The 15,776-nt window shown below is 47.2% G+C and overlaps 1 protein-coding gene across 1 annotated transcript in view; it reads left to right on the forward strand.

Moving 5' to 3' along the window:
* Positions 1–11,234: 11,234 nt before the first annotated feature.
* si:ch73-206d17.1 (tyrosine-protein kinase STYK1) overlaps positions 11,235–15,776 on the forward strand; it is a 68,554-nt gene continuing 64,012 nt past the window's right edge. The window contains exon 1 of the mRNA XM_067970123.1: positions 11,235–11,412. The gene's annotated coding sequence lies outside the window, so the exon portion shown is untranslated. The remainder of the gene's footprint in view (positions 11,413–15,776) is intronic.

Consider the following 15,776-nt stretch of genomic DNA (forward strand, 5'->3'; position numbering starts at 1 on the left):
AAAATTAGAGCTAGGCCACTTAGGAATGAAATTAAGAAGCATTTTCACACAATGGGTAGTGGAAATCTGGAACTCTCTCCCCCAAAAGGCTGTGGATGCTGGGGCAATTGGAGCTTTCAAGACTGAGGTCGATAGATTTTTGTTAGGTAAGGGTATCAAGAGATATGGAACATAAGCGGGTAGAAGGAGGAGGTACAGATCAGCCATGATCTAGGAACTTAGGAACCAGAATAAACAATTCAGCCACTTGAGCCTGTTCCGCCATTCAGTTAGATCATGGCTGATCAACTCCTAATCTTGGATCCAAGTGAACAGGCTCGAGGAGCTGAATGGCCTACTCCTTTTCCTATGGCAACCATTTTGTGTCTGTGGTAACAGTGTGACTCACTGCTGCATTGAGGCTTGTGCTTCTTCAGAGCCACGAACCCACAGATTTAAAGGGCCTTTAGTTGAGGTGTTACTGTCTGTGGCCCAGCAAAGAAGGGTCCAGCTTTTGGCCACATAGGAAGTCCACAAAAGGCATTGTCTAGGCCTGTGGAAGGAGGTGGGTGTGGCACTAAGTGCCACGTCCAGCAAAACTCACACAACTACTCAATGCTGGAAGTTAATTGACCTCTCCAGGGCAGCCAACGTAGCAGGAGGCAATCGTAACCTGCAATAATGCAACAATCATCTTTCCCAGTTGTAATCACCTTGATCTCATATCATTGAACACCTTCTATCTCTTACCACCTATATGCAGGAGGTACCACAATGTCCTTCACACCCCCTTCCTTCTCCTACAAGTGTTCCTTTACTCACAACTGAACAGGTGGGGAAGCAGTGGAAGACTCATCGTTGCCAGCACCTGTTCTTAGTCCCAGTAAGAATGCATTCAGAAACCTGGGATCCATCCACATGATGTCACACAGAGGGCGCTCACTCTCCACTTCTTAAAGAGGAAACACACAACCAAAACAAGGAGGTACCATCTCAAACCCTCAAGACTCCAGCGGCAAATCATCAGCCTGAGAACCTCCTTCCGCTGTAGGGGACATAGGAAATGAGGATTGAAAGCACACTTGGTAGGCACAAGCAGAGCTGCAGTGACCTTAAACTGAAGGAAGGTTTTCAGTGAGATACTTCAGGTCACAGACGGAATATGTGCAGAATGATTTGGGGCAAGGTGAGGAATACCTGTGCAAAGGAGTAACAGAATGATCTCCAAATGGGACCCTTGGTAGCTGTAGAGGAGTGTGACATTAGTGCTCCAGAACGAGTCGTGCCTCTAGCCCAAACTGTTCCAGTACAGCTACAACACTGGCATCTACCCGACAATGTGGAAAATTGCCCAGGTATGTCCTGTCCACAAAAAGCAGGACAAATCCAATCCGGCCAATTACCGCCCCGTCAGTCTACTCTCAATCATCAGCAAAGTGATGGAAGGTGTCGTCGACAGTGCTATCAAGCGGCACTTACTCACCAATAACCTGCTCACCGATGCTTGGTTTGGGTTCCGCCAGGACCACTCAGCTCCAGACCTCATTACAGCCTTGGTCCAAACATGGACAAAAGAGCTGAATTTCAGAGGTGAGGTGAGACTGACTGCCCTTGACATCAAGGCAGCATTTGACCGAGTGTGGCACCAAGGAGCCCTAGTAAAATTGAAGTCAATGGGAATCAGGGGGAAAACTCTCCAGTGGCTGGAGTCATACCTAGCAAAAAGGAAGATGGTAGTGGTTGTTGGAGGCCAATCATCTCAGCCCCAGGACATTGCTGCAGGAGTTCCTCAGGGCAGTGTCCTAGGCCCAACCATCTTCAGCTGCTTCATCAATGACCTTCCCTCCATCATAAGGTCAGAAATGGGGATGTTCGCTGATGATTGCACAGTGTTCAGTTCCAATCGCAACCCCTCAGATAATGAAGCTGTCCCTGCCCGCATGCAGCAAGACCTGGACAACATCCAGGCTTGGGCTCATAAGTGGCAAGTAACATTTGCGCCAGACAAGTGCCAGGCAATGACCATCTCCAACAAGAGAGAGTTTAACCACCTCCCCTTGACATTCAACGGCATTACCATCGCCGAATTCCCCACCATCAACATCCTGGGGGTCACCATTGACCAGAAACTTAACTGGACCAGCCATATAAATACTGTGGCTGCAAGAGCAGGTCAGGGGCTGGGTATTCTGTGGTGAGTGACTCACCTCCTGACTCCCCAAAGCCTTTCCACCATCTACAAAGCACAAGTCAGGAGTGTGATGGAATACTCTCCACTTGCCTGGATGAGTGCAGCTCCAACACTCAAGAAGCTGGACACCATCCAGGACAAAGCAGCCCGCTTGAATGGCACCCCATCCACCACCCTAAACATTAACTCCCTTCACCACCGGCGCACTGTGGCTGCAGTGTGTACCATCCACAGGATGTGCTACATCAACTCGCCAAGGCTTCTTCAACAGCACCTCCCAAACCCGCGACCTCTACCACCTAGAAGGACAAGGGCAGCAGGCACATGGGAACAACACCACCTGCACGTTCCCCTTCAAATCACACACCATCCCGACTTGGAAATATATCACCGTTCCTTCATCGTCGCTGGGTCAAAATCCTGGAACTCCCTTCCTAACAGCACTGTGGGAGAACATTCACCACACGGACTGCAACGGTTCAAGAAGGCGGCTCACCACCACCTTCTCAAGGGCAATTAGGGATGGGCAATAAATGCCGGCCTCACCAGCAACGCCCACATCCCATGAACAAATAAAAAAAAGAGACTGAGTTCAGTTTGTTGCCAAAGGTGGCCATGATGGTAGGACTCATTTGGCAGTGGGCTTGATCTTAGTCAGTTGTAGGTCTCCTTTACGAGCTGTGCCCAGCATCTTAGGAACTGCTCCATGAGGGAAGCACAGCTTCTGAAGGTTGGCTAAAGAGTCAAGAAGAAGTAGATCTGCAGACACTGACCTCTGGGCACCGGTGAGTGGAGGTCAGAGGTCACCCTCGATGCCTGTTCAGCCTGGCATCTCTGCAGTGATCTTCTTGATCCTCCTGTACCCTCTCAAAGAAGAGAACCAGGGAAGCCCCACTGATTCTCAAGGCCTAGTCTGCAACCATAAAACTTTTTTTAAAAATCAAAAAGACTTTAAAAATAATGTTAATTTTTTTTAAAGCATCAGCCTTGGCTTAAGTATTAGCCTTTTGGGATAGACATACCACTTCTCCGAGCTTCTGTTGCCTCACTTTACTCGATGACCTTGAACAGATCCCAACAACTAGCTTCTTCCTCTTAATAGTCCTCATCTCAATCCAAATATCTCCACCCTGTCCATTCTAAATTCATGTTTAATCATTTCCTATGTCTTCATATCTTCTTTTACATAAAAAGCAACACGCCGAGTGGATTATCATCTGTATCCTTACACGTTAATCTCTATTCTTTGAGATATACACCCCACTCTGCTTCCTTATTTAGCATTACTCTGGAATACTTATAATACCATAATGCTTGTCACCAACATAGAGCTCTGGATCACCTACTTTATTCCTAATGCTCCTTGTATTTGTGTACATTATTTTAAGATACTTACCTTCATTCCTTGATGTAGTCTTCCCCTACATTCCCATTCTTCCTGATTTCTTGTCCTTCCTTAATCTACACTCATTCTTAACCTCTTTAAATTCTGTACTTTACGTGTACTTGTTTTTTTTTCAAAAAATATACTTTATTCATAAAACTTGCAACAATACATACAATACAGTTATCATATCACATTCCAAACATACATAATACAGATTATACAATTTGCAGGTTACATCAAGTAAAGTTCAATGAACAGATTGTACATAATTACAGTTCACAATACTCTAGGGTGCCTCATTGCATTACACTCAATACAGGTTATTGATTACAGATTCATTACAGGTACATTACATCAATTTGAATTTTACATTCTGCCCGAGGGGGTTTTTCCCTGATTGCAGCCCCTCGGTATACAGTGGCGGGAAGGCTCTAAACGGTTGCCTTTCCCCACAGAGCCTTTGCGGCGGCCGCACTCAGCTTCAGTGCGTCCCTGAGCACGTAATCCTGGACCTTGGAATGTGCCAGTCTGCAACACTCGGTCGAGGACAGCTCCTTGCACTAGAAGACCAGCAAGTTTCGGGCAGACCAACGAGTTGATGGTCTTCCAGCAGCAGTTGATGTCCGTCTCAGTGTACGTCCCCGGGAACAGCCCATAGAGCACAGAGTCCTGTGTTACGGAACTGCTCGGGGCGAACCTGGACAGATACCACTGCATCTCTCTCCAGACCTTCTTTGCAAAAGCATGTTCCAGAAGGAGATGGGTGATGGTCTCGTCCGCACTGCAGCTTCCTCGGGGACAGCGCGCAGTGGTGCTGAGACTCCGGGAGTGCATGAAGGATCTGACGGGAAGGGCCCTTCTCACCACCAGCCAAGCTAGGTCTTGGTGCTTGTTTGAAAGCTCTGGCGATGAGATGTTCTGCTAAATGACATTGACAGTCTGCTCGGGGAACCAACCGACAGGATCCACCATCTCCTTTTCCCGCAGGGTCTCGAGGACGTTACGTGCGGACCACTTGCTGATCGCTTTGTGGTCAAAGGTGTTTTTTTGCACAAACTTTTCGATGAAGGACAGGTGGGGCGGAACGGTCCAACTGGATGGAGCGTTCCGTGGCAGCGTGGCCAGGCCCATCCTTCTCAACACCGGGGACAGGTAGAACCTCAGCACGTAGTGACACTTTGGGCCCGATTTTAGCAGGGGTGCGGGTTCTCGGCGGATGGGCTAGCGGGCGCGTGGGTAACGCGCCCGGTGAAATTAGTGGGTTTCCCGTGCGATCGCAGCAGGCAATCCACTAATTGGAGCCACTTACCTGCTCCTCCGGGTTCCCCGCTGCTGATCTGCGCGTCGGGCGGGCTGCGCATGCGCAGTAAGATCTGTCAGCTGGAGGCGCCCTATTTAAAGGGGCAGTCCTCCACTGACAGATGCTGCAACAAATAGAAAAAATTACAGCATGGAGCAGCCCAGGGGGACGGCTGCTCCCAGTTTAATGATGCCTCACCCCAGGTATCAATACATGGGGTGAGGAGGAGGACAGAGATCTTCCACCCGGCGGGCGGGAGGAAGCAGCCTGCCTCTGCCACCAGGAAGGCCTGGCTCGAGGTGGCAGAGGAGGTCACCAGCACCACCAACATATCGCCCACCTGCACACAGTGCAGGAGGCGCTCCAATGACCTCAGTAGGTCAGCCACAGTGAGTACACGTAGTCTTTCCCCTACACTCCGTCTGCCACATCACTGCCCCCACCCCACATCTCCTTCGGCACTGCCAACACTACTCTGTCACATCACCCCTCATACCCACTCAAACCCCATCCTCATCTTACCTGCACCTACTCACCTCGCCAGTACTCATCCCACCACGACCACTCAACCCAATCCTCAAACAATCTCATGGCTCTATCCCATACTCACCCTCTCGTGCATCTCTCTCACGGCCAGCCTCACTCAACCTGCCACCACCTGTGCTGCAGCCACAGGGCATGCATCACATATGTGCAGTAGGCAGCGTAAGCCAAACATGTCGTGAGCATGAAGGGGATGCACAAGGGTGTTTGAGGGTTTGTCATGGTTGTTACTTATATTGAATTTCAGAACAACTCACATCACACATTATATTGGCACCACTACTGCCATGTCTTCGCGAATCCTGTCCGGTTTGTGCAATAATGCCCGCTCCTGGGTATCACTATGAGGACCCACCACTGATGCCACCCATTGTGTCACTGCATAGTGGGTGTAGGTGTATTTGCAGGGCTCTTCTGCGCAGACGACTGAGAGACATCGGCGATGTCCCTGGTTGCACCCTGGAAGGCTGCGGAGGAGAACATAAGAACATAAGAACATAAGAAATTGGAGCAGGAGTAGGCCAATCGGCCCCTCGAGCCTGCTCCGCCATTCAATAAGATCATGGCTGATCTGATCCCAACCACAAATCTAAAGAACACAAGAAGTCGGAGCAGGACCCGGCCACATAGCCCCTGGGCCCTCTCCGCCACCCACAGGGCATTGACCGATCCGAACTCAGCTTCATGTCCAATTTCCTGCCCGCTCCCCATAACCCCTAATTCCCTTTACTTCTAGGAAACTGTCAATTTCTGTTTTAAATTTATCTAATGATGTAGCTTCCACAGCTTCCTGGGGCAGCAAATTCCACAGACCTACCACCCTCTGAGTGAAGAAGTTTCTCCTCATCTCAGTTTTGAAAGAGCAGCCCCTTATTCTAAGATTATGCCCCCTAGTTCTAGTTTCACCCATCTTTGGGAACATCCTTACTGCATCCACCCGATCAAGACCCTTCACAATCTTATATGTTTCAATAAGATCGCCTCTCATTCTTCTGAACTCCAATGAGTAGAATCCCAATCTACTCAACCTCTCCTCATATGTCCGCCCCCTCATCCCCGGGATTAACCGAGTGAACCTTCTTTGTACTGCCTCGAGAGCAAGTATGTCTTTTCTTAAGTATGGAGACCAAAACTGTATGCAGTATTCCAGGTGCGGTCTCACCAATACCTTATATAACTGCAGCAATACGGGAGGGCAGTGGTGACTGTGACAGCGACAGGTAAGAAGATGGTGCTCGGGCCAGCCAGGAGCAGCTCGGCATGAAAGAGGCTGCAGATGTCCACGACTACATGTCGAGTGACTCTGAGCCTCCGTGTGCACTGCTGCTCAGAGAGGTCCAGGAGGCTGAGCCTCGGTCTGTGGACCCTGTGGCGAGGGTAGTGCCCTCTGCGACGCATCTCTCTCTGCGGTAGCCCTCCCTCCTGCTGTACAGGTGGATGTGTCACAGCACTCTGTTGTGGAGCTCCACGTGTCAGAGGTGGACGGCGTGGATGGCGAGGCTGGTGAGACTCCAAGGAGGTCATGACTGCAGCTACGGCGGCCCCCATCCGCAAGATGTACATCTGAGGGGGTCCGCAAGGTAGGTACATGTCTCCGGACCCCGGGGTAAGTGTGCAGGTTGGTGACTTTGACCGTCAGGAGGAGGGTGGTGGAGGCCACACTTTGTCCCAAGTGACAGAGCGGCCTCCTGCAATGGCTGAGGGTCTCCCCCCCCAACCTGTCAAATGGACCTTTGCAGCTGCCACAGGCTGACAGCTGCAACACGTCCATTCGATCTGGGAGTGTTTCCCCCAGTGTGGGAAACAGTCCCATGTTGATCCAAAATCACACACAGTCCCTTAATCAGGTCAGTTAATGACCTGAAATAGCTAAATAAATCTCTCAAGTGGCATCCCGCTGGCTTTAATTGCCTGCGGGATTCCCACCAGCGGGGGCTGCGCGCGCACGCCGGCGCGTCAGCGGGGAACCCGGAAGTGGGCGGGATCGAGGCGGGATCCGGTCGGGATCCTGCATTTCACGATTTTCGAGGCCCCCCCGCCGAGAACGCACCCGATAGCGGGTGCTAAAATCGGGCCCTTTGTGTTTGCGTACCAAGGGTCTACGCACAGCTTGATGCAGCCGCACACGAAGGTGGCCATCCCCCCTTTCTCTGGAGATTTGTACATCGTGTCCCTGCGGACACGGTCCATTTTTGATCTCCAGATAAAGCGGAAGGTGGCTCGGGTGACTGTCGTGGCACAGGAGTGAGGTATGGGCCAGACCTGCACTATGTACAGCAACACCGAGAACACCTCGCACCTGATGACCAGGTCCTTGCCCACGATCGAGAGGGATCGAGAGGGATCGTCGGTCCCACAGTCCCAGTTTCTGCTTGACCTTGTTTCTATACCCTTCCACTGTTTCAGAATTCACGTCAATAGCCCAAAAATCCAAGTCGTTCCTCCCAGCCCATGTTTGATAAGTGATGGAAAACTTACATCAATGGCTGCTGGTGTGGACAAATGTAGAGTAGGAACCTGAAACAGTAACCAGCTCAGGGCTAGAATTAATCAAGGCTGAACACTGCAAAAAGTTGTCAAAGAAAGGGTGCAATGTTCCATAGGTAATTTACAAATGGGTAATTAACAAAATCTACTAGCATTGAGTAAAGAGTAAGATAAAGACTAATTGCATGAGTCAAACACAAGCCCAACCTCCAGCTGAGTTGCACGACATAGAATGAGGAAACAGGCCAATTAAAGAAAATGACATTGTTTATAATTAGACCATTAGAGGAACGACACAAACATGCTCAATTGATTTAAAATATATAGTTCAAGGAATTATGCAAAAATCAGAATCAACTGAAAAGGAAGACATACTAAAATGAACAATACAAACTAATTAAAAGGATTCCTGGAGCAGGAAAGGTTAAGTGATGTGAAAATAGAAATATGTAAGAAGTTTATAGAGATGACCGTAAGGCTACAAGTTGCTGAAGAGCTTGCACAGAATGGCTATTGGGAGAGTCATAACACTAGAAATCTATACTGCCTGAAAAACTGCTGAGCCTCAAAATACAGTTGACAGCAAGAAGAGAGAATGCTTTAGAATTTACACGAGAAAAGAAACATCAAAGTCTGACTCAATTGTATGTAGATTAATACAAATTTGATTTTACCAAATTCTGACTTCCAGCAAAAAGTGTTCCTAGCACACTTTATATAACTAATCCTAAAATTGAGAAATGTGGGAAAACTGGGGTCGAATAATCGACTGATAACAAAAATACTGAAAACAACCAAGGGAATGAGGAAATCAGTGGTCAATTGGAGAGGCAAACAGGAGGAGGAAACGGGGAGAACATTTTAATTGAGCAGTTAGTTAAGAAAAGGTGCAACTAACAACAACGTGCATTGATATAGTACCTTTAATGTCATAGAAGTCCCAAGGTCCTTCACAGGAGCATAATCAGGCAAAATTGGACATCAAGACAAAGAAGGAGACGTTAAGACAGGTGACCAAAAGCTTGATCAAAGTGGTAGGTTCTAAGGAGGGTCTCTAAAGGGGGGGGGGGGAAGGAGAGGAAAAAGGGTTTAGTGAGGGAATTCTGGAGCTTAAGGCCTAGATGGCCGATGGCATAGCCGCCAATAGTGGGGCGAAGGGATTTTGGGATGCAGAAGAAGCCAGAATTGGAGGAACGCAGAGTTCTTGGAGGTTACAGAGATAGGGAGAGGCGAGGCCATGTAGGGATTCGAACACTAGAATGAAAATTTTAAATTTGAGCCAATGTAGGTCAGCAAGTATAGGGGTGATGGGTGAACGGGACTTGGTGCGAGTTAGGAGACAGGCAGCAGAGTTTTGTATGAGCTGAAGTTTATAGATGATGGGAGACTGGTCAGGAGAGCATTGGAATAGTCCAGTCTAGAGGTGACAAAGGCATGGATGAGGTTTCTGGCAGCAGATGGGCTGAGGTGGGGCGGAGACGGACAATGTTATGGAGAATGGAAAGTGACAGTATTTGTTATGGAGAGGATATAGAGTCGAACCTCAGCTCAGGGTCAAATAGGATGCCGAGGTTGCAAATAGCCTGAGGCAGTATCAGGGAGGGAGATGGAATCCGAGGTGAATGTATGGAGTTTGATCTTCCTAATGTTTAATTGGAGGAAATTGTGGCTCATCCTGGACTGGATACCGTACAAGCAGTCCAACAACAGTCAGTGGAGGGGTGGAGAGAGGTGATGGAGATATAGAGCTGGTGTCGTCAGCGTACAAGTGATAGCTGACCCCATGTACGCGGATGATTTTGCTAAAGTCTTTTGTTAACTAGTTATTGAAAATTCTGTACTGAATTGATGGAGTTGACATTTGCTTATTTTACCGTGTTATCCAAACTGAGGAAATTTGCTCAAGATCTTGTTTAAAAAGGGTCCATGTGAAAAAATTACAATGTAGTTTGTTAAATAAAATGTCCTTCAGTGATGAACTTTAATGAATGCTCTTCGCAGTCTTCAAAAAACAATCCCAAAACAGGGAGTACAAACAGATGACTATCTATCCTGGATTCTAACTTATCTTCAAAAAACAATCCCAAACTGAAAAGCAAGAATAACGATGAATAACCTTCCCTGTGCTGCATTTAAACTGCAGCAATCTGCTTCAGCCTTTACACCTCCTGGCTGAATCTCCTGGAAGCTCACTTTGAAGCAATTAAAATGTAAATGTGTAGAGAGCACGGGTGGTGTTGGTTGCACTCCACAAACATTTTAAGTTAACAGAAAGTAGGTTTAAAAAGCAGCCAAAATGCAACAGCAACCCCTGGAGACTTTTGTTTGAACCTGATTTGATACTGCACATGAGCCAGGACTGCTCCAGGATACACCACTTTTCCCTGGAGTCAGGTCGAGCCCGGCTCCAGATTTATGCTGCAACTTGCAATGTAAATGCATCCTATGCACTTCATCTCCAAGGCAGGAGCTCTATCCACAAGTCCGAGATAAAAGAAAAAACAAAGACTGGCATTTATACAGTGCTTTTCACAACCTCAGGACACCCCAAAGCTTTACAGCCAACAAAGTACTTTTGAAGTGGTCACTGTTGTAACGTAGGAAACGCGGCAGCCAATTTGCGCACAGCAAGATCCCACAAACAGCAATGATTAGATTATCTGTTTTAGTGATGATGGTTGAGCGCTAAAGATTGGCCAGGGCACCGGGGAGAACTCCCCAGCGTGGGATCCACAGAGCTGGAGTCCCTCTGACTCTCTGCCATCTTGTGCGTGCCTGGGTCGCCCTGCAGAGAGAGCAAGCGGTACCCACCGCTACATCCGAGGCTTTCCCCCACCGATGGGGTCCGCGGGGGGTTAAGCCACATCACTGACCATGAGAATGTGATGTAGTTTTATTTTGCACTTCTTAGTTTGATTCCACCATTTGTGCCAGTGCATTATTAGTGCTGCTCTCCTCAGATTGAGACAGAACTTGTTAAAATAGTTCCAGACAGGAGTTTCTGTCACCAAAAAAAATGATCCAAAGCTGCAATCGAATTGGGTTCATAATTACAAGGTGCATTCAAAGCTCACTCCTTTACTTTGATTTTTGATCGATAGAATACCACAAATGAGTTACTTAGGTGATTGTGTCACTAAGAGACTCCAGAACCACACCCTTGCACTGTGCGTCACATCCTGCAATGGTAAATTGATCCTTTGGGGACCTCCCCTCGCCCACATCAGTTTGAGGTTGCTCTTTTGTTTAATAAGGCACTTAAACTTTCCAATGGTTATAAACTACACCCAGATTTTTTTTTTAAACAAGGAGCAATTAATAACAAGTGCCAAGGTACAGACTCTGCCGTGAAAATTAAACAGCTTTTAAAAAAGAAAATAACGTGTGGATTTTCCAGAACAAATTTGGTTTCATCCGATGGAAATTAACAGGAATCCCCAGTTTCCTTGATGCGGCTCCAGGTTGATGGGGTGAATTGAGAAACCGCGTACTGTGGATGAAGGGCTCGTCTCGCTTCAAAACTTGGTACTGTGTTGCATGCTACTTTATTAAAAAAAACTGCAAAGTTTGACATTTGTACATCTGTAAATTAAAAGTAGCAACGTGTTTCCTCTCTTTCCCCTCTCCCCTTTAGAAAGTCTGTATGTAAAACTGCAGGAAAGGTCCAACCCATCAGTTACACTGAGTTTCTGAAAGTTGTCGGCTCTAAACAACCGGCTGTCCAATTATTTTTGGCACCGATTTCTGTTCTCTCTGAGAAATGCTAAATTTGCCAGATGTGTCGGAGATTCCCTCTTCCATTCAGATTGCAGCGGGTTTGTATCTTGTGTGCACGGGTTTTTGAATTGGGAATCATCCCCTGGTGCAGAGAGTTTCCGTGAATTAAGATCTCATCACTCCAGTGCAATCACTTACGATAGACCGCAGGGAAGTGTGACATATCGTAAGTTACACGCACCCTGATGGGTTTAAGATTTTTGTCGCAAGTCCCGAGATTTCGCAGTTCACCGGGATCTGACTGACGGTTCCAGTCCCATCTTCCAGAGAGATGGTTGGGATTGGGAGGATTGGTAATATTCAATAATCGAATTGTGTGGTTTAAAGTGTGTGTAATTGACATGAGTTAATTTCTAGGCTGTTCACGCCCATGGATGAAACATAACGATTCTTGTACCCCCCACCGTGATTTCCCCCGATCACCCCCCACTAATAGAGGGTTCACTAAGAAGAGTACGGTTTTTAAGGAAGAATTTCAGTACCTATGGCTGAGACGTACACTTTGTTTAAACTAGGGAAGAATAGGAATAGACTGGACGTTGGACGGTTCCTCTTTTCCCAGAGAGTAGTGAGTCTCTGGTTTACATTGACCGCTGGTGTGGTGGGTGCTGACTCTCTGCCTGCAAGAGGGAGCTGGACCGATTCCTGACTGGGGCAGAGATCGCATCACGTAGAAGATGAGCGTCTTTATAGATAACACTTGGTCGATGTGATCTCCTGAACTGGTTACGATCGTCCGAAAGGGTCGGAGAAGAATTTTACGGAGTATTTCCCATATTAACCCTGGATTTTTCTCTTTTTTGCCTGTTCCAGGAGATTACATGGCTGCGGGGGTCAGTGGGTGGGAAGGAAGGAAGAAATGTTTAGCCATGATAGTCCAGCCATGGTGGTGTGGGCAGGCTTGATGGAGCAGCTGGTCTTTTCCTGCCCGTCAGTTTTGCATGTTCATATGTAACGGTGGCTGAACATCCTGGCATTGCAGAGACTGGACAGGGAATAAAGGATAAAAGTCCCGAGGACTTGATAGGTTAAGGATTAAAGCTGAGGTATTTTCTTAATTAGTGGGGTGTTTACTGTAGTCTGCATCCCCTGACAGCAGTGGCTGATTAAGATTTGGATTATGGAAGGCTGGGATCGTTCTGTGTCCACTGAAAGAGAAGGTAGCCAGTGTGACTGCAGATCTACCCAGGCCCAATGAATCAGAATATTATGGAATATGGAACAATCTAGTAGATAAGATCAGGTCTTCCCAGTTATGGTTCGATGTTGCTGGAAGGCTGAATATTGTCATGAGTGAATTATGTGGAGCAAGAAATGGATTAATTATAGGAACAGGAGAAGGCCATTCAGCCCCTCTAGCCTGTTCTGCCATACAGAAGGAGGCTATTCAGCCCATCATGTGTGTGTCGGCTGAAAGAGAGCTATCCTGCTTAACCCCACTTTCCAGTACTTGGTCCGTAGCCCTGTAGGTTACGGCACTTCAAGTGCTCATCCAAGTACTTTTTAAATGAGTTGAGGGTTTCTGCCTCTACCGCCCTTTCAGGCAGTGAGTTCCAGACCCCCACCACCCTCTGGGTGAAAACATTTCTCCTCAGCTCCCCTCTAATCCTTCTACCAATTACTTTAAATCTATGCCCCTGGTCACTGACCCCTCTGCTAAGGTAAATAGGTCCTCCCTATCCACTCTATCTAGTCCTGTCATAATTTTATATACCTCAATTAAATCTCCCCTCAGCCTCCTCTGTTCTAAAGAAAACAACCCCAGCCTATTCAGTCTTTTCTCATGGCTAAAATTCTACAGCCCTGGCAACATCCTCGTAAATCTCCTCTGTCCCCTCTCTAGTGCAATCACATCTTTCCTGTAATGTGGTGACCAGAACTGTATGCAGTATTCAAGCTGTGGCCTAACCAATGTTTTATACAGTTCTAGCATAACCTCCCTGCTCTTATATTCTATGCCTCGGCTAATAAAGGAAAGTATCCCGTATGCCTTTTTAACCACCTTATCTACCTCTCCTGCTACCTTCAGGGATCTGTGGACATGCACTCCAGGGTCCCTTTGTTCCTCTACACCTCTCAGTATCCTCCCATTTATTGTGTATTCCCTTGCCTTGTTTGCCTTCCCCAAATGTATTACCTCACACTTCTCCTGATTGAATTCCATTTGCCACTTTTCTGCCCACCTGACCAGTCCATTGATATCTTCCTGCAGTCTACAGCTTGCCTCCTCACTATCAATCACACGGCCAATTTTTGTATCATCTGCAAACTTCTTGATCAAGCCCCCCCAACATTCAAGTCCAAATCATTAATATATACCACAAAAATCAAGGGACCTGGTACTGAGCCTTGCGGGACCCCACTGGAAACAGCCTTCAAGTCGCAAAAACACCCGTCAACCATTACCCTTTGCTTCCTGCCACTGAGCCAATTTTGGATCTAACTAGCCACTTTCCCTTGGATCTCATGTGCTTTTACTTTTTTGACCAGTCTGCCATGTGGGACCTTGTCAAAAGCCTTGCTAAAATCCATGTACACTACATCAAACACGTTACCCTCATCGACCCTCCTTTTTACCTGCTTAAAAAATTCAAACAAGTTAGTCAGACGCGACCTTCCCGTAACAAATCCATGCTGACCTTGATTAACGCATGCCTTTCTAAATGACTATTTATGCTGTCCCTCAGAATCGATTTCAATAATTTGCCCACCACCGAGGTGAGACTGACTGGCCTATAATTACTCGGTCTATCTCTTTTTCCCTTTTTAAACAACGGTACAACGTTAGCAGTCCTCCAATCCTCCGGCACCACGTCTGTAGCCAGGGAGGATTGGAAAGTGATGGTCAGAGCCTCTGCTATTTCCTCCCTTGCTTCTTTTAACAGCCTGGGATCCATTTCATCCAAGCCTGGCGATTTATCTACTTTCAAAGATGCTAAACCCCATAATATTTCCTCTCTCACTGTTTGTTCCATCCAATATTTCACACTTCTTTTTAACTACAATCTCTTCCTTTGTGAAGACAGACGCAAAGTATTCAGTAAGAACCATATCCACATCTTCCACCTCCACACACAGGTTACCTTTTTGGTTTCTAATAGGCCCTACTCTTTCCTTAGTTATCCTCTTGCTCTTTATGTATTTCTGAAATATTATTGGGTTTTCCTTAATTTTACTTGCCAGTATTTTTTCATGCCCTCTCTTTGCTTTCCTAATTTCCTTTTTAATTTCACCCCTGCACTTTCTATACCCCTCTAGGCTTTCTGCCGTATTGAGCTCTTGGTATAAGCTTCCCTTTTTTGCCTTATCTTACCCTGTATGCTCCTTGTAATCCAGGGGGCTCGAGATTTGGCAGTCCCACCCTTTTTGTGGAAACGTGTTCACTCTGAACCCCTTGAATCTCCCCCACTGCTCTGACGCTAATTTACCTTCAAGTAGCTGTTTCCAGTCCACTTTTGCTAAATCACTTCTCAGCTTAGTAAAATTGGCCTTTCCCCAATTTAGAACTTTTACTCCTGTTCTATCTTTGTCCTTTTCCATAACTATGGTAAATCTAACTGAATTATGATCACTGCCACCAAAATGCTCTCCCACTGACACTCTTTCCACCTGCCCAGCTTCATTCCCTAAAACTAAATCCAGAATTGCACCCCCCCCCCACCCCCCCCCCCCCACCCCACCCCCCCCACCCCCCCACCCCCCCCACCCCACCCCCACCCCCCCCCACCCCCCACCCCCCACCCCACCCCACCCCCCCCCCCCACCCTGTTTTAGAAAACTGTCCTGAATACATTCTCGAAATTATACTTTTGTTTGGGAATTGCTGTGGGGATCTTTTAAATAAAAGCTGAAGTTTAAATAATCTATTGAATAAAAGTAGCTCAGGGATTGAGTTCTGAAGAGTAGCCAGTGTCAGCTTTGGTTCTTTTTCTCTCTGTTTGTCTAGTTCATTTTTTTTCTCTCTTCCGTCCCTCTCATACGTGGTCTAATTTCTCAAGTAGACTGCTAATACAGGGTACAGCGGTTATGATACTGGACAAGCAACCCAGAGGTCATGAGTTCAAATCCCACCCTGGCAAGTTGTGAAATTGAATTCAATAATTTGGCTGGCA

This window comes from Heptranchias perlo, chromosome 32 (assembly GCF_035084215.1).
Source record: "Heptranchias perlo isolate sHepPer1 chromosome 32, sHepPer1.hap1, whole genome shotgun sequence".
Taxonomy (NCBI): Eukaryota; Metazoa; Chordata; class Chondrichthyes; order Hexanchiformes; family Hexanchidae; genus Heptranchias; species Heptranchias perlo.